General features: G+C 39.1%; 1 protein-coding gene across 5 annotated transcripts in view; it reads right to left on the bottom strand.

The window, feature by feature from the left end:
* Positions 1–20,788, bottom strand: part of SALL1 (spalt like transcription factor 1) — a 247,433-nt gene that overhangs the window by 18,321 nt on the left and 208,324 nt on the right. The window contains exon 8 of one of the 5 annotated variants that reach the window (XM_054199748.1): positions 13,268–20,788. This exon is cut by the window's right edge and continues 24,010 nt beyond it. The exons of the other annotated variants lie outside the window; for them this stretch is intronic. The gene's annotated coding sequence lies outside the window, so the exon portion shown is untranslated. Of the gene's footprint in view, positions 1–13,267 lie in introns of those variants that run through there. 5 annotated transcript variants of the gene reach the window in all.

Genomic DNA, 20,788 nt, shown 5'->3' with positions numbered 1-20,788 from the left:
TCTCAGGAGACAAAGCAGGCAACTACCCTCTGCTACTAGCTTCTGAATCACTAGATGTAGGGTATGCAGGATTTCAAACAGGCATTTCAAACAGTTTCAAACCACCACATTTAACATTATATTAATTTGGCTTGGGGACATCATAACGTATTGACTTTCCATCTAGGACACTAAGACATTAGACAATTACAAGTTCAATAATATCACTAATTCTGCCAAGTCTTGCCAATTATTCTGTCTCCCAAAGGGCAAAGAATACAGAAATGCTTCATACTGAGAAAATTACCATTTTTACAAAAAAATAAAGGAAAAAATATTGTGAAGAAATACTCTTTTAAACCAGGGAAGGATCTGCTGAAAGAGACTTTTTTTCCCCTTCTGGAAAAAAAATTGATGTCTGTCTGAAATAAGGTGGCACTTATTCAGGGGGAATTTACTTTAGAGTGCCTTCTAGTAGGAGCTGGACTTCAACTTGCGGCTCAGTTTTGGAAAAGTCAAGTCTTAAAAATAGCTAACAATTACTTAATAAATAGTAACAATTACTAAGCAATCATTTTGCAAAATCCTCTCTGTTTTGGAAGGTCAGCAAAATTTTCAGTGAATTGTGATTTAGGCATACCGTTTTATTTTTGTGTCTGGAATATGTATGTCAGAATGGTGTTTCAGAAGAGGCAATTTCCAGCACTTGCTGTGCTTGTTGACCTGCTGTTTCTGATGACTAAATAGGAGGTCTCTCTTGGCTTTACAAGGTCATATTCACATATATGGTGTTGACTAATACTTACGTGCAACACAACTTGCTACTGCTCCGAATTAGGGCTGAGCACACACAAAGCGCTCTGCTCCATTTTGATCTGTTCTTACTTTATGTCTATACTGATTAGGGCAAAAGATTACACAAATCACAGGACAGTGGAGATTTGTCCTGGATCTCTGTTGCTGGAACATCACCAGCCAGCAACATCTGGATTTTTAGTTACTGTAAATCAGTATAATTATGAGTTAGTGTTTTCAGGATAGCGATTTCTTGGGACTTTATCAGATCTTAAGAAATTCTACTAATCACCATATCATTGCAGAGAAATCCTAGTAAGCAAATCCTGGATCAGGCCCTAAATGTCAATTCAGAGTCATAGCACTGTAGGCTGTCTTTTTAATTAGGTTTCTTTTCTGGGAAAAAAAATAATAATTGCAAAATGTGCCCAAATCCAGTAGATTTGATGTGATGAACAGCTTGGAAACTACTAACTGAAACCTTCTAAGCAGTTCATCAGTTACTGAATTTAAGGCAAAATTTTTCTTCATAGTTAGTGGAGAAGTCTGTTACCATTTAATAGTGAAGCTACAGAATATTAATAGTGGGTTTATAGAAATTGCCCCAAACATCTACAGACTTCACTGTTGCATGTTGTCCAGCTGTGGCAGTTTGAATGCTTTATAGAAGAGAACATAGCTCTTCATAATTTTTAAAAATAAAAGGACAGTGAATTGGTTTACAGCAGCTGCAACACTGGGGCTCCTGGAGAGCTCAGCAGAGCTTGTGTTGCCTCAGGAGGGTTTGCAGGCTCCTCTCGCACCCCTTCCCAGCACATCCCTTTGCTAACCTCCCCCGGAAGGGACCTGCACCCGATGCCTGCCCGCTGTCACAAGGTGCACTGTTCTTCTGGAGCTGTGTAGCTGGTATTTTGCCTAAGTCGTCCCTAAGGCAATGACATAAATCCTCCAAAAAAATAGCTTAAATTCAGCCGCAAGTCCTTTCTCCCTGAACTGCTTTCCTTCTACCTGCTGCATATTAATTTTTTTTTTTTAGTAATTCTCCTTTTTGGTTTTACCTTCTCTGGAATACATCTGTATAATTTTTATTCTTCAAAGTCAATAAATTAATAGTCAGTGAAGTTTCTGAAATGGCTGGCCATGAGAGGGGCTTGATCTCACCAATACATAGCCAAAACTGCCTGACACCACTTGCTGAAAAGGAGCAGAGTTTATCATATATGCTGAGCATCACTGAAGAGCCTGTGAACACACTTTAAAGAAGACAACTGCATGTACTGCTCAGACTGTAAAAAATACAACAGAAAAAAATCATGTAAAAACTACCTACTACTGTTAACATCTTGTATTTACTTTTAATATTTTCCCCATAACCATTCAAGCTCCTTAACTTAATATGGCTCATTTGGAAACGATGGTTTGGTTTTTGTATTGACTTGACAGTTATGTATTTGGCATACATAAGCTATGGCTCAGCAAACAGAAAGAAAAAACCAGGGCACAAAATACCATCTGTTGTGCACAAAAATGCGCATCAATGGATTTTTTGCATGACATGTAGGTTTAACAACTAGAGAAACAATATTTCAACAATGCGATTCTCAAACTGTGTTCCAGAGACCACTGCTGGTCCAGGAAATGGTGCTACATTACTTGCCAGGGATACCAAGGAACGTGTCTGTTACAAGTGTGCCGGTGTGCACACAGAGAGGCCAGACATACCGAATGACGGACAGTGAGGTGCAGCTGTAGACCATGGACACATTCATGGCAGTTCATAGACCCACAAACGTCTAAATGCAGGATCAAGTTTATAAACAAGTAAAGACTGGCTTAGGACTGTATTCCAAGTGCTGTATAGCCTTGATCACCTTTGAACTGACTCTTTACGGAGCCAGTTCAATGTGCTTTCCAGTACGAAATATCTTCACCTATGCCAGTAACACTTGGTAAAGGCAGACTTCGAAAACACCAAGCCCTCAGCTTACTGAGTGAGGTAGCTCATCCCAAGACTCCCAGTTTTCAGTTTTAGGCAGTATTTGGCTCTCAAACTTCCACGGAATTGTGAGCTCAGGGTGACCAAAGGAGCTACTTCGATCTGCAGAGCACTTGGGACAATTACCTTATCGCCTTACTCATTTCTGTGAGGTGTTAACCCAGACATCCAGGCATGGTAATTTAGATGTCATGAGGAGTTATTGAACTCCTCATGTAAGAAAGATCTGTACAATTTGCTGTGAGTGACAGCTCATCTTAGTGTCACAAGGGAGTGATAGCTGGATGATAATGCCACTTGCTTGTTTCTTCCCCCATCAAAAAGAAAAGCCTAGCAAGACAGGGAAGCCCCTAGCAAAGCATCACAGTCATTTGTTATATTGATGATTATTTTTTATTTTTTGGACTGTAAGGATGTTTTGTGCTTGGTGCCGTACAACTGAGGAACCAAAGATGACCCTTTCCTCAAAAAGCTTTCAAAGAAAAACAGTGCTAGCCACCAAAAGATGGACTAACACAGTCCTGGTCAATATAGTAGTCTGTGAATTAAATTTTTGCATTTTGCGTAGTGTAACATGAGTGTCAGTTCTGATTAGCTGAGCTTGGTTTGAAAGCTGGAAGAGTAGCACTGCCAGCACGAGCCGGAGAGCAAGTCAAAGACAGGATAGAGTTGCGTAATTATCCAAAGAGTTGGAAACAAACGGAAGAGTCTCCTGTGCAGTAAACTAGTTCCTGCTCTCTCCACATGCTGACTCCTGTGACTTTAACCACTGTGTTGATGAAGTAATTTGAAAGGAGTGCTGCTTCTCAAAGGTGCAAAGTTAAGTGTAAGATTTAGAGAAGGAGGCCAATTTCAGTTTTAAGACATCATTAGCTCTTATTCCATGAAAATTCCTTCTAGCCACTTATTCAGTCCAATGACGAATGAAAACAAGTAATCCAGGGGCTATTACTTAGGCCACCACTTGAGTGTTTCAAGGCTATAACTTATAGATGTGATTTTCCCCACCCCCCATCCCATCCCACAGAAAACTTGTGATTTTATGTGCTTTTTTATGCATGTATTAAACAAATGGCACAGCTGAATAGCTTTTCTTAAAAACTGGACATTCACCAAAAAGAAGTTTGCCAGCACAGACAATTAGGCTTTCTTCTTTTAACAATAGATTGACTGACTGGCACATTTGAAATGCGAGCGTATTTTTTATTCCTCCGTTCACCCTTTGAGCTGATAAACATGAACAATGGGAAACAGCTGGGACAGGAAAACATTTTAGTTTGTATTTTCAAAGCAAGCAAGAAATAAACCCATCAGTGGGAGCCAGATCACATCTTCTGCCTTAGGGGTAGTCAGCAATTGGGGGGAAAAATACGATCCATATTTTTAATCAAACATTACATATTTATTAATGTGCAGCTGGCCTATTGTGTGCATGATTTTTTTTCTTTAACGCTGTGCTGCGTCCGTCAGACTGACATTGTTCTGTAACTGACATTACTCTATAAGGATCTGGAAATGCACAGATTTAATAGGAATCATTGAGACAATTGCTTTCTGTATTATTAGGTCTGTGTGACGTAGGTACCATCTGAAATTCAATTTTAGAAGAAAAATAAGATATTGTTCTATCAAGGCAATTTTGTGCACCTGTGATACAGTAAGAACATACACCCCCACCCTCCTATTTTCCTCCTCACTCATCTAACTTCGTGGCCATTTAATGATATGTGCCACTCTTTTGTTAAAAATGTTTGGGCAAATGTATTTTGATGCTTATTGAGATTAAACTTTCAGTACATCTCCCTGGTAGCAAAGGTTGGGCTGTTCATTAGTTGGAGGTTTGGCCTTGTCAGGTTCCATTGACTGTTGGCTAAAAGGATCACTTTATCATCATTTGTCTGCAATGGAGACAGTCTTTATTCAGCCTTGATTCCTCTGGGGTCACAGCTGTCATAACTTCACTTGCTTTATAATGCAGACCCCAGTTTCGCAATCCCCTTAGGTAATTGTCTAATAGATTCAGTTTACCTTAATATAGGTAATATGTTATTTATAAAGAAATACAAGAGAAAGGAAGGGGTGATATTGCTTAAAACATCCCCCTCCTAACCTACTGCTTGGTATCAATTATTTGGAAATTATGTTAAACTCAGTTCTCATTTTGAACCCAAAGGGGAAACATCTCTTTTTTTCCTGAGTTTTACTCTCATCTTTTAGCTGCAAATCTTGAGACAGAATCCTCAGGCCTGGTTTTCCACTGGTGAAAGTTGAGATAACTCCACAGATTTTGACGAGGCTGTGGTGTTTTGGAGAAAAAGGTCTTCATTTCCTCTTGTTTTCAAGATCCTGTATCTAAAAGAAGTCTGGGGGAGTTTCGGCTTGTCTTAATTTATTTTTGGGGATTACGTTGGTTTCGAGATTTGTTGCAACACACTAAAAATTTGCAACACAGAACGTACAAAGACATTTCATTGCAAATAACATATTTCATACTTTTTTTGTTCTCTTCATTACCTGTGTGAAACTGCTGCCACCAACTTTCCATTACAAAAACAGGATTTTCCTCAAAAACATACCAGTTCAGTGGGTGATGCAGGGCATTCCTTTGCTAGCTTCTCAACAGGAGCCAACACAAACAATGGAATACTGCAATTCCTTCCTTATACCATTCTGAGAACACCATTTGCTCCACTTTCAGCCCCAGGTTTCTGGTTCATTACTGGAGCAAACCCTAGGTATTGGCCCACTGCTCTGCCTGTAGAAGCAGGACTGGGAGACAGTGGCTGTGCAGGACTGACAGGCAGACGGTATTCAGGCTCCTTGGAGGGGAATGCTGTTCGAAAGGTGGCATCTCCTGCAGTGTCCAGGAATATCAGCACTGGAGCGAAGCACAAGTTCTGGGCCAACAATTTATTTCCTGAAAACGATAGTTCAATTCAACTTGAAACAAGAAGTTTGACCTAAGGTCAACGTGCTGATGTTTTGAGCCAGAAATCAGCAAGGAGAAGGAAGTGCTACCACTGCCCCTGCTTCTCCAAGGGGGGCACCCACCCAGGGAATCTGGGGAGGGTCTCTCTTCTATAGAGCTCATCCGGTTTTGCATCTCTTGACACAGGAACCGAGGAAATGAGATGATTTCCCTCAAAACAAGGGCAAAGAATCAGTTTGTCTCCATTTGATTTAGTAAAACCCGAAATGTGGAATAGGTCATTGTAAGAAGCCCATTTTTGAGTGCCTTGGTAACTGATGCCTTCCCCTTGCAGGTTAGATGTTGTTTTCACAGAAGAGGAGAGGGGCTGACCAGTTTCAACGTTTGGTCTTCTTTAAAATTCCCATTAAAAAATGGGGGGGAAAAGATCAGAGCTTCATTTTCACTTGTACAAACTTTTCTAAAATCCGCTGGCAGCATCAGTTACTGTAAATAATATATACTTCCCATATTTTTTTATTTTATATCTTTTAAGGATTACACAGAAACATTTGTATGCTTCCTAGAAAGTAGTTGCCACACTATGTTCTTACTAGCCCTATCAATGAAGCTTTTCTTTTCACTGTTTGTTTTCAATAGGAAAAATGATGTTGTTGAAGTATCCAGGAAAAACACATAACAGACAGTGCTGAACAAAAAGCCCTAGTACAGAACTACGTGGGTCCAGACAGATACCTCTTTGCAGGTAGCTGCTTAAGGGGAGTAATTTCACAGACTTTAATCATTAAAAGAAAGCCTTGATGTAAAGAAAAACATGATAAAAAAATAAAGAAATGCCCTGTGGTGGGAGTCTAATCTTCAAGAGGGAAGTTGTGCTTTCCTTTGCATTTGTGGAAGTTTGTGGATGCTCAGATGCACACAATGGTCCCACACATTCCTCTTCAGGAGGATCCAAACACCAAATTCCCTCCACAATTCACTGACTGACCATTCCTTTTTCAGACTGTTTCCTGAATGAGTGGCTCTATTTTTCAAACGAAACGTATACTCTATCAAATGCATATTATCACAGTAAAATTTCTTCCAAATTCCACTCAGTCATATCTTGTGTATGCACTGGCATGTGTTGAATTTCCCAGCCAATATCTTAACTACAAGCTGAGTTTCACTTAAGCTTCTAATCCAATACCAAAACTCACTGCACTGCAATATCTTAATTAGAGTTGGAGGTTGATAAGCAAACAAGGAATTGGAGCCATAATACTGTGGAAAGTTTCCCTATAAATATTAGCTTTCATTTCTTTTTAATTATTTTTTCCCAAACATCTTCCTTAAAAGAAATTATTTCAAAATGGTTATAGTGAAAGTAAACATGACATAAGGGAAAGAACAAAAAAAAATCCCCCCCCAAAGCAATCTTTTAAAGGGTTGCATAAAAACTGGATATAAATGCCTGTTTCTATGTGTACTGCTGCAGCATCCATGAAAAGAGCCTTTAAGACAACTCATCTTACAAAGGAAAATGTCACTAGATACAGTGTCGATCATTAGGTGTACTACAGTGCATTCGTCTGCTTGTACCCCACTTTGATTAGTATACAGCAAAGATGGCCACAAGCACTCAGAAAGTTTTATTGAGGTTTAAATCTTCATTCAAATGATGTAAAGGGGCATTGAATGAAGATTTAGAACTCTATAAAGCTGCTTGGCAGTGTCTGTGGCAATCTATGCCACATAAAAACTGAAATGCTTCTACTTTGTTATTGAAACATTTCTACTGTAATTCTTTAATATTAGGTAGCAGCCACAGTGTTGGGACATTACCACATCTGGGAGTATTTCTCTTACTGAGGAGCCTGCCTGCTATCAATTGTGCAGGATATTATAGAACGTACACACTGTTGATGTCTAGGAGATAATGGAAGAGGAATTGTTACAGCAATTACATATTATTATGCTTTTCAGAAGATAATGTGGGTTCATTCATGTGAGTATTTTGAACTAGCAAATACCCTAATTGCTTACATGTCTGTTATAATCCTAAATCCGGTTGACATATCTGATGCGTTGTTGCATTTTTATCCAGCCACTTGCACGTGTACTCTTTATGACTTTCCTCTGACCTGCACGAACTGTGCAAACAAGGAACACAAGTGTCTTGTGCATTTCCTTTGCAGTTTTGGTCTAAGTAAACACCCAGGGAAATAGAGAGACAGAGCGCTGTAACAAGTGCGCTTTTTTTGTGAATACAGAATTAGCCTGTGCAAGAGCAGGATAAGTGCAAATGATCTGATTATGCTGTAATGACAAATTTATGAAACGAAGAGCATGTGTATTGTTTCAACTGTCCTTTCACAATATATTGGATTGACAGAGAATGTGTGGCAAATTATTCACCCATTCACTTAACCAGAAAACAAAGGGAGATGATTAAGAAGCATCAGTATTCTGAAGCAGCAATCAAACTGACCCAGCCAAGGAGTGAAGAAGAACAGCAAGCCCAGCCAAAAAAATGCTGCAGTTGTCTTGCTTTATAACCACAGGTTTCTCACCAGCATTGTTTCGTAGACTCTCCTGAGGTAGAAAGCAGGGGGACGGAGATAACAACATGAGAACAGCACGGTGCCTATAGTATTCTCATGTTCATATTGAGCGACAGAAAATGCTTGGAGAAAAGACGTGTGCTTTTATAGATTCTTGCTTAATAATCCACTAGAGGGAGCTTATGTATAACCTCTGCTAGGCCAATTATGTCAAAGAGCTTGGTTTTTGCATAATTAACAAAGATGAGGTAGTTATGAGGGGGATATCTACACTGCTATTCTTTTCTCCACCTGTTGTCTTGGAGCTCAGAAATGACATTTTTGGGGTCTCCAATTCTAACCTATTCTAGCTCTATCCTATTCTATCTCTCTCTTCTCAAGTGGAACCAATGTTCTGATTGGCGTTAGCTGGGATTCACTGTCATCACTGACAGGCTCCAACCTGGGAAAGAGAAGCCACTGCTGAGCAAGGATATACGCTTATGATGAAAAAGCTTTAGCAAGGTTTAACCTACCCTATCTTCTGTCTTTGCCCATTTCAATTCTGACTGTAAAACAATAATTCAGTCTCTGTGATTTCCTCAGAAGAAACAGGCAAATAACTTGGATTGCAGACGTTGGTTCCCTTTTATTTCAGCAGGACAAGGCTTTCAGCATGGTGTTTGTCTGGGACTGCTTGCTTTCCAAGAAGAAACTTGGTGTCCTTCACAATATTTAACATGCAAACAACTTCAAGTATTTCCCTATGTTAACTAATAAAAGACAGGTTTAGGTTAGCTATATCAGAAATACGAACTTTAGTTTACTAGCAAAGATGCACTTGCAAGTACAATTCTAGCTAAATCTAGAGATAACACACTTCCAAACTACATACCCACACAGTATAGTCTAGCTAAGCAGTCAGATACACTATCAAAAAGCTTATCATAAAACTTGAAATTGCTGTATCCTTTACACTCATTTTGTTGCCTTTTTTCTTTCTATTTTTCTGTTGGAACAGAAAACTTATGACTACACTTCAGCTGTCACCAGCTTTCAAGGTTATACTGATAGGAATGAGAAACATATTCCTAATCTGCATACCAATGCATTGAGAATGCAAAGGCAGGCTTTTTGCCATTGAATAGATGATGATAAGGTCTTAAGTCTTTTGAATTTCTTGTGTTGTACTTGTATTATCATATGATTTCTTAAGCCAAGAATGAATATGTAAATTTCTTGCCACTGACTTGCTCCAAAATAATGGACATTACACTTGCACAGTGGCAATTCAGAGTGTAAAATTGATTAATATTTGTTTTCAAAATGACATGCAATGATGTATGGATCCTTTTACAACTTAAATTAATACTTTAAAGAGATGAATGGTCTCTACAGAGGATGTTAAAGTTCAAGCTGAAAAATTTGCATATTTATATTACAACCAACTGATAATAATTGTCGAAACAGAATGTAATGTGGTTCGTTTTTCATTTTAATCTGGTTGTACTCAAACACAGGACCTCATTAACTTCCAGCAACTAATACAGCATTATCAGTCCCCATAAAACAGGCTTGCCTTGAATTTATGAATTTCAAAGACTATTTCCAGTGGTGAATCACTGTTAAACACTGGGTCAGCCACTGGCATGTGCACTCCACATGCCATAGAAGCATGAAAGTTACCTGGGTTAAAGTGTTTGAGAATCCCATGGTCAGTTACCTACTTCCCAGCTGACATTTGGAATCAAAATTAAAGTGCGATACAGACATCTTGCCTTTTATGGCTTGCTCAAAGACAGAATTTTTTTTCTCTGAATGACCAAAGTCAGGAAATGCAAGTTCGTCCACTTCCTAGGTTAAGTAATACTCTTTAACAGTAAAAAAAGAGCAAGAGATCTTTCCTTAAGATACAAGTTTTGCATAAGGAAGACACAGAACTTTTGATAGAGAAGATAAGAGAACCTGGAAGGTATTGAGGATACAGCCCATGTAAATACTATTCCATTTGGATTTAAATAGCAATAGCAATAGAATTAGTAGTATAATGCTTTTCTGAGGAGATGAACACAAAATAAGCATGCTGCCAACATGTCTCATGTAGTGCATTATAGGCATTCTTGAACCAGCCACATCAGGAAAATGTACATCTCTAGAAGAATGAACAGTAAGCACGTACCTTCACCGCTCTGTGAATTTCTTGTTGTGAAATGGATATTGAATCTTCTAATAACGGTGCTTATTTCTTTAGTTCACTAAAAGTTGATGGCTATAAAAAGAGGAGGTATTGCTTATAGTGCACCCACTTCAACTTTTTTTATTTTTCCGTATAAGTCCTAATTAAACGGTAGTGTGATTAGCTTATTTCTACAAACAAAATTACTTTGGAGAAAATAATAAACTATTTTTTTCTGTGTCATTTCATATTTTGACAGCTAATCTGAACTGATCTGTGGTTTTGAAATTCCATGGGCCTAAGAACTCACATTGACCTATCTGTTCAAGAGGTCTGATAGGATGGGAGAGCAAATGTAACTTTCTTTTACTTTAATACTATAACAGCTACAAATAACTAAGGACTGCTCTTGACTCAGAAGGGCTGTCTGACAGTCGGTAATATCTGGAGTATAGGTGCATTTGTGGTCACCCAGGTACGTTCCTAAGGGGAAGAGGGTAACATTCCTAAACTAACTTCCTGCAGCCCAGATGTTGTCTTTATGCAAAGAACAGATCAGTTAGGTCAGCCCCATGTCTGCTTTGTGCAGTCCTGGGAAAGTCCTGAGAGGCTGAGAAAAAGAGGAGGAACTTTACAGAAACTCCGTAAAGTAAATGTATACATTGCTAATTAGAATAATAAAAACTTTTATTTAAATGAGTGAAAATCTCGAAAATGTCAATACCTGGAATTATAACTATTATTTCCTACGAAGCCATCCAGACTTCCCATACAACATCATGAAGAATGTTTTTGTAGATCTGCCTATCAACTGCCAAATAGCCGGAGGACAACCTGTTCCAACTGCACAGTGATTGGGCATTCAGTTGTTGCAACTCTATAATGTTGCAAGAATTGACTCTTTGGATGCTCCTCTCAAAATCAGTCCACAAAATACAGCAGTGAGATGCCTTTTTGAATTCCCAAGCTTTATTGAATGAGCTATGTTGCATCCAGGCCACCACAAAACTTAAAAACAAAATCAGAAAAAGGGCAGGCAAAGTTGTAAAACCTCTCCTCCAGCATATGAATTCATCCATACTACATGTTGGTCACTAAAGCATGACTAAATACTTGATTTTTTATGATGAAGGGAATGTACCTTCCTATAGAGCTCCTTACTGGGACCTGCACTATAACATATTCATAATTCATCTGGAAAAATAGAGGAGTGCGTATTCTGGCCACAATTTAATTGCTGGTAGAACATGACCTAGGACAGTCAAAAAAAACTGATCAAGGCTTGGAGAAGAATCTCCAAGCAAGCTGGTAATAAAATGGTCGAAGAGACAAGATGCTGACAAAAGAAAACACTGCACAGGTGGAGGGAAGGGAGGAGAAAACAATACCCCAAACCAGAAACACAGTACGAGACTCTAAATAATTTATTATCACTTAGTAAAGTGAGAGAGTCAGTATGGACAGTAAACATCAACTCAATGCTTAGGCGAGGAATGGAAAAAAACATTACATATACACTGCACCCCTGATTGGTGAATACTTCGCAATGTTTGATCTCAAATATGGTATTACAGAATTGCACACAAAAACACTATAAGGACAAGCAATATTTTGGAATGGTTTCTGAAAGATTAAATAGATTGGATTCCTTTGATTAGGAAAGGAAAGCTTGAGGAGTTTATAAAAACATGCCTTAAGATGGAAAAGATGAAATGGGAATAAATAGACACCATTTCTCATAATACATCAATTAGGGAGCAACCTGTGAAATTACAAAGCAGCAGGTATATAGAAACATTATTTCTTTACTTGGTTCCTATTTAATCAAAACAGACTTCCATACTATATTTGGATGATAAAATCATGTGCGGGTTCAGAAGGTGACTGGAGAAAATTCAGGAAAGAAATGTCCATCAAGGATTACTAAACACAATGATACAGATGTAAACAGCAGTCCCTCAACACCAGATTGCTGGAAATAGTAAGAATGCAATGAGGAAGGCTTCATTTGGTTGCTCCAGCATTATGGGGTTTTTTGCAAACATCTGCAAGATACAGGATGCAAAGCTAGATGCTTGCACAGAGCGTAGCCACAGCCATGCTCTGATGGACTGAAGGAATGGCACAGGAGCAGCAAAATCAAGAACTGGAACACAGGAATACTTGTACTCTAATCACAGCTAAGCAGATCACAGAATATTTTGGTTTTCAACCCCACCAAGCATACTGGCAAATTTTCTTGCTGTAGCAAAATTCTTAGCCAGTGAAACCAGGCATTTCTAGTACAAGTTCTGGCAATCCCTATGAGGCAATAAGGGTGAGTTAAGCCATCAGAAATATATATTTACACATGGAAATTGTTAGCAAGACTGCTCTTCTTTTCCCTAGAGACAGCTCCATTGCAACAGCCTTGGAAAACACATGCACACACACACGCCCACACAGAGAAACAATCAATAGATACACTTAGAAAGCCTGTTACACCATGTTGTGCTTCGTAGATTTTGATAATATCAATCATAATTGAGTTAGATATAATCCATCTGACTTTCAGTATGCTGGGGTCAGCAGGGGACGCAATGCCTCACTTCACATCAATTACCACATATAGTAAGGTGGTGGTAAGCAATTCCATTTGATAGTTTGCAGCTATAAATAATTATATGGCAATAGCAGTAAAGTTGGCTCTTGGGCACAATACAGAATCATGAATTTTCATTTACTTATATCTCAGAAGCTGTTAGGCCTACAGGTTTGAAATGCAAACCCCTGATTAGGTATATCAGTCTTTATATTAATACAGTATACGCAGCTGGTAGATGCTTTTGAATTAACATTTTATGCTTTTTCTTATTTCATGAGAATATTTTCATTACAAATACGACCACATGATACATAAGGCCTGATCAGAAACTGCTGTGACAAAGCAAACTTGGTCTCATGCTCCTTTAATATCATGTTCCGTCTTTCACTCAGTTTTGAGTCTCTGCAGGATTTCAGTAAGAAGATGTTTTTTACATGCTGTATAATAAATTCTTAGCAATTTGAAAACATACAGAGTAAAGCAGATTAATTAATCAGAAGAGTAGTGCAAAAAGGTTGCAAAAAAATCAGAGATTTTTTTACTTCCTTGCTTTGGAATCTGTTCCTTTTTAAATGCTGTTATTTATGTCACATTCTGTGTTTTAACAGCACCAATCAACAGAGACAGTGGACATAAATATGAAGTCAGATTAGGAATAAGGTAGGAGCATGGGAAGGAGTTTAGCTGATTTAAAACTGAAAATCAGAAAAGAACCAGGCTAACACCAGGTTAAAAGAACACTTAAGGAAGGCTGTATAAGTACACGAAGAACAGGATGACGATGAAGAGAACTGGAAGTACAAAAGCCCAATCTTCCTAAAACATATGGGTGTAACTCTATGGCCTATAAAAATGCAATAGAATTCAGGTTTAAAAGCAATACGGAAGTGGGTCTGGGAAGAGTGAAAAGTCAAGATAGTCTGAGAATTAGATAACTCATTTGCTTTGAAAAAAATACCCACTTATAGGAATTTTCTAATCAAACCTTTTCCTAAAGATGATGAGTGTCTGGGGGGGAGGAGGGTGTCTCCACATCCATCCTACACATGTTACACAGATAAGAAATGAAATACCCTAATAAAGTCATATTTTTGGATGTGTTTCTAGATTTGAACTATACAGAAATTTTGAAGAACATCTACTATATAAAACAAAGCTTTTATAGACTAAGAGTTTTGGTTCAAAAGGAGCAAAGAATCAGAGCCTCCCAGTACTTGTCCACTGGGAGCATATATTCTTGACACTTTCAAAAATTAAGCTTTATGCTATCTTAGGGAGAGTGTTGTGTTGAAACAATGCTGTGATTCTGCAGAACTAACATGCTGTGATTCATTGATTCTTGTCTTATCAGAAGGTGCACGAGGCTGTGAAAGTGAAACACATCTGGTCTGTGGTCATTTGTTCATGTATAACATATTTCTAGCAAGAAGACAGCGATCACAACTAGGAGCTTCTGCCATATACCATATTCCACCATTGATCACAGAATGAATATAGGAACATGCCACGTTCTCTCCTACAGATTTCTGTGGTGGAGCAGGGGCAAATTGCACTGGTAAGCTTATGTTCAGAAGCGAGCGTGCCACCAGCAGGTGTTGCAGAGCACTCGTACAGAACAGTAATAGCAGTTTACAAAGATGCTGGGGCTGGAGGTGCTGTACAGGAAACAAAGCAGGGAAAAATGGTGCTGGGGCAATGACAGGAATCAAACCCAAGAGTGCTGATGTGAAACATAGACACAGCTATGCAACACCAGGAGGAATTTAACAGTCAAGAACAGAAAAAAGATGCCTCATCAGCAAGACATTGCCATGGGATCTAGATTTTAGGAAAGAATCTTTCTCTTTCTTTCACCCTGACCTGAAGACCAATTGTGAAAACTATTAGCATTTTGAACAGTAAGGAAAACCAAAAAATGTTCAGTAACCGGAGAAAGAATTAATGTAGGAAAAAGTCTCCTAACCAGGAGAAAGATTAAATGCATTAATGATGTCATAGATAATTGATCAAGAGTTAATGATTTAAAGGAAAGGCAGATTACATGTGCCAAAGGAATGCATAGTTGTCACTAATACTAGATGAATCACTAAAAACCATTTCAATAAAACCAGGAAGGTTTCATGTATGATCAAGTAAGAACTGTATCCTTAATTATGATTCCATAGGCTGGATCTAATTTTAGTAATGCAACCTATGTAAAAGCTATGCATCCACGGCTTTGGGAGGCCCAGGTCACAGCCTGTAGAGCAGCATCTTGCTGATCAGAGAACTGGTATTTAGCAGCATGAATTGAACTGCAATCAACAAGGAGTCTGATTTGTGTTCTAAATTGGTGTTTAGCAGCATGATCTGAACTGCAATCAAGGGAGAACTCAGAGCATTTTCTAAGGGGAGCAAATGGATAGTTTCCAATCTCATTACACAAAATATTTGTAGCAGTTTAAATTGGATTGGAAAAGATCCCAAATTATTTTAACATGAGATCTGTAGAAAGAGAACTTTTTCAATATGTTTCAGAGCAGAAACCTGCACAAATGTAAAGGTTCTAGTAAAAGTTTTACTCCAAGTGTGCCTTTTATAATTTTTCAATTTGTAAAAGAAGAAATATCTGAAAAGCCACTGTAATATAACAAGTAGGTATTTTGTGTCTGTCTATTTTTTTCACTCTGTCCTCCCATTAATTTCTCTGCTTGTAACATGCTGCAACACCTGCATGGATTGTTGGGTTTTTTTCAGCAAACTATAATGCTTCCCAGAAAAATTGCAACACATCTTGATAAGAAAGGTATATTGCCTTGTGTCACAGGTCAGTTTCCTGATGTCACTGCTCAGAGGGCCAAAGAGCACAGCACAAAGGAATAATCCCCAGGCATAAGTATTATTAAAGAATTCAGTGGCCTTACCATGAACCTGATGCACTGTGCATCATCCCAGTTGGCACTGTTTTGCCTGTAATTATGTCACCTATCTGATATCATACCCCAGAGCTGATATTTCACAATATTCTCACAATTGAATGTTTTAACAGCCACCTCCCATGCTGGTTTTGTACATTTTGTGTTTGTCTCACATTTTTCTTCTTCTCATAACTCAATCACAGACAACGGTCAATTGGAAGATCTGGCTACCCGGCCTGTTGCCATACCTCTGCATATTCATGAGTAAAATCTTTCCATATCCACATGGCAAACCTTTCAAACTGTCATAAGGAAGAAATAATCACCTTTTCTTTAAAATCTAACAAAGCCCACCAGAGCTGTGTTCTTTGTATAATAGTTAACATTGTCACTAGTAATCAATTTATTTTACTGGTAAAGACAGTATTCTCATGACAAGTCAAAGACCTTTGGAAACAGTACATCTGTGCCTGCTATTTAAGCACACACAGACACAAAGAAGCAGAATATATTAGAAACAAAAAATATGTCAGCTTGTATAATGGTCCCATTGTTTGCTTCACCAGAGAGGGATTGTGCCATAACATATGACGCTGAATGTGCTTTTCTTGTTCTCCAGCCTTCATAATAAAGTATTTGATGCAAATACTCTAATCACATGGAGAAGATGCGGATGTTAGTTGTCTTCCTTTCATTTCTATCCCTGCTGCCTCAAGAAATGTATTTTTATGAATATTAAAAAAAATCAAACGAAAATTGATGGAATTCTGCTTTGTTACTTTTAATAGCAGGTGCGTGATTCACACTTGGCTCAATATGAGCCCCCTCTGCCAGACACGGAAGTGACATTGTTGTAATTTTCAGTAAATTACACCTGTCTTGTGGCTTCTCCATTAGGCTGCTTAGTTATTTTGTATAGGATAAAACAGTAAAGAAAAGGCACAGAGGCTAGCATATAGCCTATGCAAATATATTTGATTGCTCTGCATAGCACTGTAACTGTATGCAGCCCTGTACAGCATTTCCTAATGGGAAGCGTTCGCAACATACAGAAAAGAAGTGGGTTTCCAGAAGTGTAGGAAGAGGTAGAATAGGTCCGGTCACTTATTTATAACACTCCACTTCCTCCTGAGCAGGGGAAGTCTAAGGTGCAACTTCAAATACAGAGTGACCTTAAGTAACAAGGAGCACATTGACCCTTAATTATGCTGCATGTACCCTAGAATTATCCAGAGCTAAAACAGCTGGTCCAGTTCAATATTTCTGTTCCTACTCACTCATTTATCAATGCCTGATAAAAGAATGGGAAATAAGTGCCCACAAGAGAAGGAAAAGAGCAGGAATAACTGTGGAGAGGACTATGGCTTCTGATAGGGCCCAGAGGCAGAAAGGAGTCGCAGGTTCACCCCAGCTACACTCTAGCAAGGGCCATTCTCTGCTGACAGCCAACAAACTGCTTGGCAAGCCTGCCTCTTCTCTGGCTGTGCATATAGCTCTGCACTAACTGTCACATGCTGCTTGAAAGCTGCTAATTTTTCTGTAATTGAAAAAAAAGGGGCCCTTCATGAAACAAACAGGACAGGGATGCATTCCTTTATCACAGCATACTTTTGTAACACGGCTCCACAACACTTCTGGCAGCAGCCTCAATCCCAGTCCTACCTACTGTTGCACATCTCGTGGAGTTTTGCAGCAGCCTTCCGGATTACAGGAGTTTCCAGACTTCTGCTTTGAGAGACTTAAATGTGTTCTTCCCAAGTCATTTGGTAGAAATATAATAGTTCTTTTCTCCCTGTCTGGAGCTGGAATGAAAGGACAGGGCAGGCAGGTACTCCTCTGCCTTCCCTTCCTGGGCACTCATTAATTGGGCTATTACGCACATGTCTACATAAGAGTATCACATGCAGTTAAGAAACACACGGGGCTTAGAAAATCCATGGCTTTCATGTTATATTATTAGGTTTCATACTTTTTTCCTTATGGAAACCAAGGAGACTTCATGTGCGTAAGTCAGCTACTGCAGAAAGACACAGTGCACCAAAATCAACTTTAAATCAATGCTAATTAAATTGAATAGACTAAATATTGCCTGCTGCAGCATGCAGCCATTATGAAACAACCAGAAGTAAAATCAGAGAGGCAATTAAACAGGTCTGTTAAATGTGCACCTAGGTCCATGTGGCCATTAATGTCTGGCAAGAGCAGAAGGGGCCTACAGTGGTTAGTGTAACGGCTGAAGCTCCTCGGGACCCATTAACAACCTCAGCAACCCTTCCCCCAGACACTGGACAATGTAACAGAATTCCTACATCTCAAAAGCCCACTCTATAAACAGAGATGAAATCTGAATATTCAAACTTTTGGCCCTCCTGCTGAGCACAGCTGAGCCTGCTGCAGCTTAACTTCAAAGGCGAGAGAGCCCTGAGAAAGGAAGTGAGACCTTACGGCGCACACTTGACTCAGCACTGGTGCCTGGCGAAGCTATACAACTATTGTATGTGCACTATTAAACAGCACTGTAATGCACACAGCAGATCTTCAGCTCTGGAAAAACAGACTCCACATTTGGCTATTCTCACACAGGGTCAAATGCGCTTAATTATTACTTGGCTGTTAATTTGCATTTCAAAAGGCCAAGCCAGCTCTGAATATATCACTCCTATATTATAACTTACTGGTGGCTAGATAATAATTTAGGCTATGCATTGAGAGTAGAACACAAACTTTCCCTATATTATTACAGAGGTGACTTTGTGCTGGGACCAGGTGCTCCAGGCCATGAAGCTTTTGAACCCTGGAGTGTGTGGACGGGTCTGTGCAGAGGAGAGGTACCAGCCCCTGCGCACCAGGTCCCTGCAGAGCAGCCAGCACTGTAAGCTGCTGCTGACCAAAGATGGAAATTCTGATTCGTGGGGCACAACAGTCAGGCTTACACTGCAACAGCCAAGACTCTGCTGATTTAAAAAACTGTTCAGGGATTTGGAGATCCAACTGCAGTTCCCTGTATCCTCAATTCTGAATTTGCATCTTCTGTATGCCAAGCATGTACTTAGACCAGTGGACATTCAGGGAATGACTATCAGTGGTAGGTCCTTGTGACTTAACACTGTTCTGATTTCCCTACTCCCCATCCCATTTGGCACTGAAAGAAAAGTATCATTCCTCCGAAGTACTTCCCAAAATTGAATGCTTAAGATTCAGACTGCAACAAAGTAATATCATCTTTGAGGGAGTAAGACAAGACTATACCTTTGTCTTACTGTGGCTTCTGCTGATGCCTAGGGACTATATCAGTGTTTCCATCTAGCATTCCATGTGAGTACCTTTAGTGAGACCTTAACACAATCAAGCTCATCTCTGCTCAACAGGTATGAAAGAGCCTCAGGCGCTTCCTTGTAAAAGTGTGCAAAAGCGTGCTTATAAGAGCACTGTTTCTTTCTGCAGGAGTGAGCACAAGCTCCCACTTAAGCAAGTTACTATGCAGAAAATTATTTGTCCATTCTTTAGGACTTAGGACTTGTACCATTGTGATTGTTGTTATTTTGCTAGGACAGTACACAGCTTGCAGTGTTTGAAATGAACTATATAACTATAATGCAGCCAGATGGTAGCACTGCTGACTTCCCTGGCGGAGCTATTAAAAGTTGCCACATCTGAGGGTAAGACTGATTTACTTTTCTTCCTTTTTCAGAAACACCACCTGAACTGTAATCTGTTTGGTTTTGGTGGTAGATATACTGTTGCTTCTTTTATCCTTAATGGGAACACGCACATTTACCTTTGGGTCACTCATAATTTCTGCACCTTCTCTGAGCTCTCAGACTGATCCCTGTTACGCCCTGTTAGCCAGCACTTTCTAATTATCTCTACTGCAAGGCCCATTCTAAAAGATAAAATTATATGAGAATTTGTGCAGTCTATGCCCAAGTATCTCAATATGCCCTTGTCAGGCTGTAACAGCATCATTGGCTCTCACTGAGTGTAGTGGCTTTCTGAAGTCTAAATGGTAGCAATGGAAATGTGGGCTGGTAACATATTGATAGGTTCAATTTTTCACTGTCAGTAAAAGCATTTTTAGTAAGCAGATACGTTAAAAGTGAAAGGTTTGCAAGAACATACAGTGAGGTGAGTTGCAGTTGTGAAAGCCATCTTTACATCAAAAGCAGGCACAGAAGTCTATCCTCATGGGCATCTTTAAAGAAGACAGATCTGTGATTAATCTTACTGGCCATTGTATGTCATATAAACATCATCAAAATCTCAGCATGTATCTGGCAGTAAAAATACCTGGTTGTTATTAAATAATAAGTGAGGTGGTGATGATAGTTTTCTATAGTTTAGCACATTGTTTCATTCACGGATCACTGGTTTGGGGCTGGAAAGAGTAGGAGCAGGGCAGAAATTTTCATTTCAGGCCTGATTCTGAAAATTTTTAAATCTCAGTCTTATTTAACAGAAGGACTTGTATGTATGAATCACACGTGCATAGCCATGTGTGAACTCAGGCACTAAATATTTACCCAGTAAACTGTCTATCTGGCGTGCAGCTTTGACTCAGTATAGCATAGTTACAACTGTAAACTGAACTAAAAATTCATATAATCAAGGAAGATTCCTTAGCAGAGATTATTTTAAGGAAGCAACAGGCCAAAACTTCAAGAGCTGACACAAATAGACATATACAACAAGAAGCCTTTGCCTTAGTACAAGTGAATGCATAGTTGCCGCTAAAGATCCTGGGTTGTGCCGAGGAAGACATACAGCTGCTTTTTTTCAATTGCTGCCCACCTTATTTGTTTATCCTACCAAGACTGAACACAATGGACTGAGTGACCGTCAAGAAGCTCTGCTCCTTTAACAGCTCCAATAATTGCTCTCTTTAATGGAACTTTGAAAACACCGAAAATCTT

Source organism: Rissa tridactyla, chromosome 4, assembly GCF_028500815.1.
Source record: "Rissa tridactyla isolate bRisTri1 chromosome 4, bRisTri1.patW.cur.20221130, whole genome shotgun sequence".
Taxonomy (NCBI): Eukaryota; Metazoa; Chordata; class Aves; order Charadriiformes; family Laridae; genus Rissa; species Rissa tridactyla.
The sequence above is the reverse complement of the archived record's forward strand: the minus strand, read 5'-3'. Positions and strand labels throughout refer to the sequence as shown.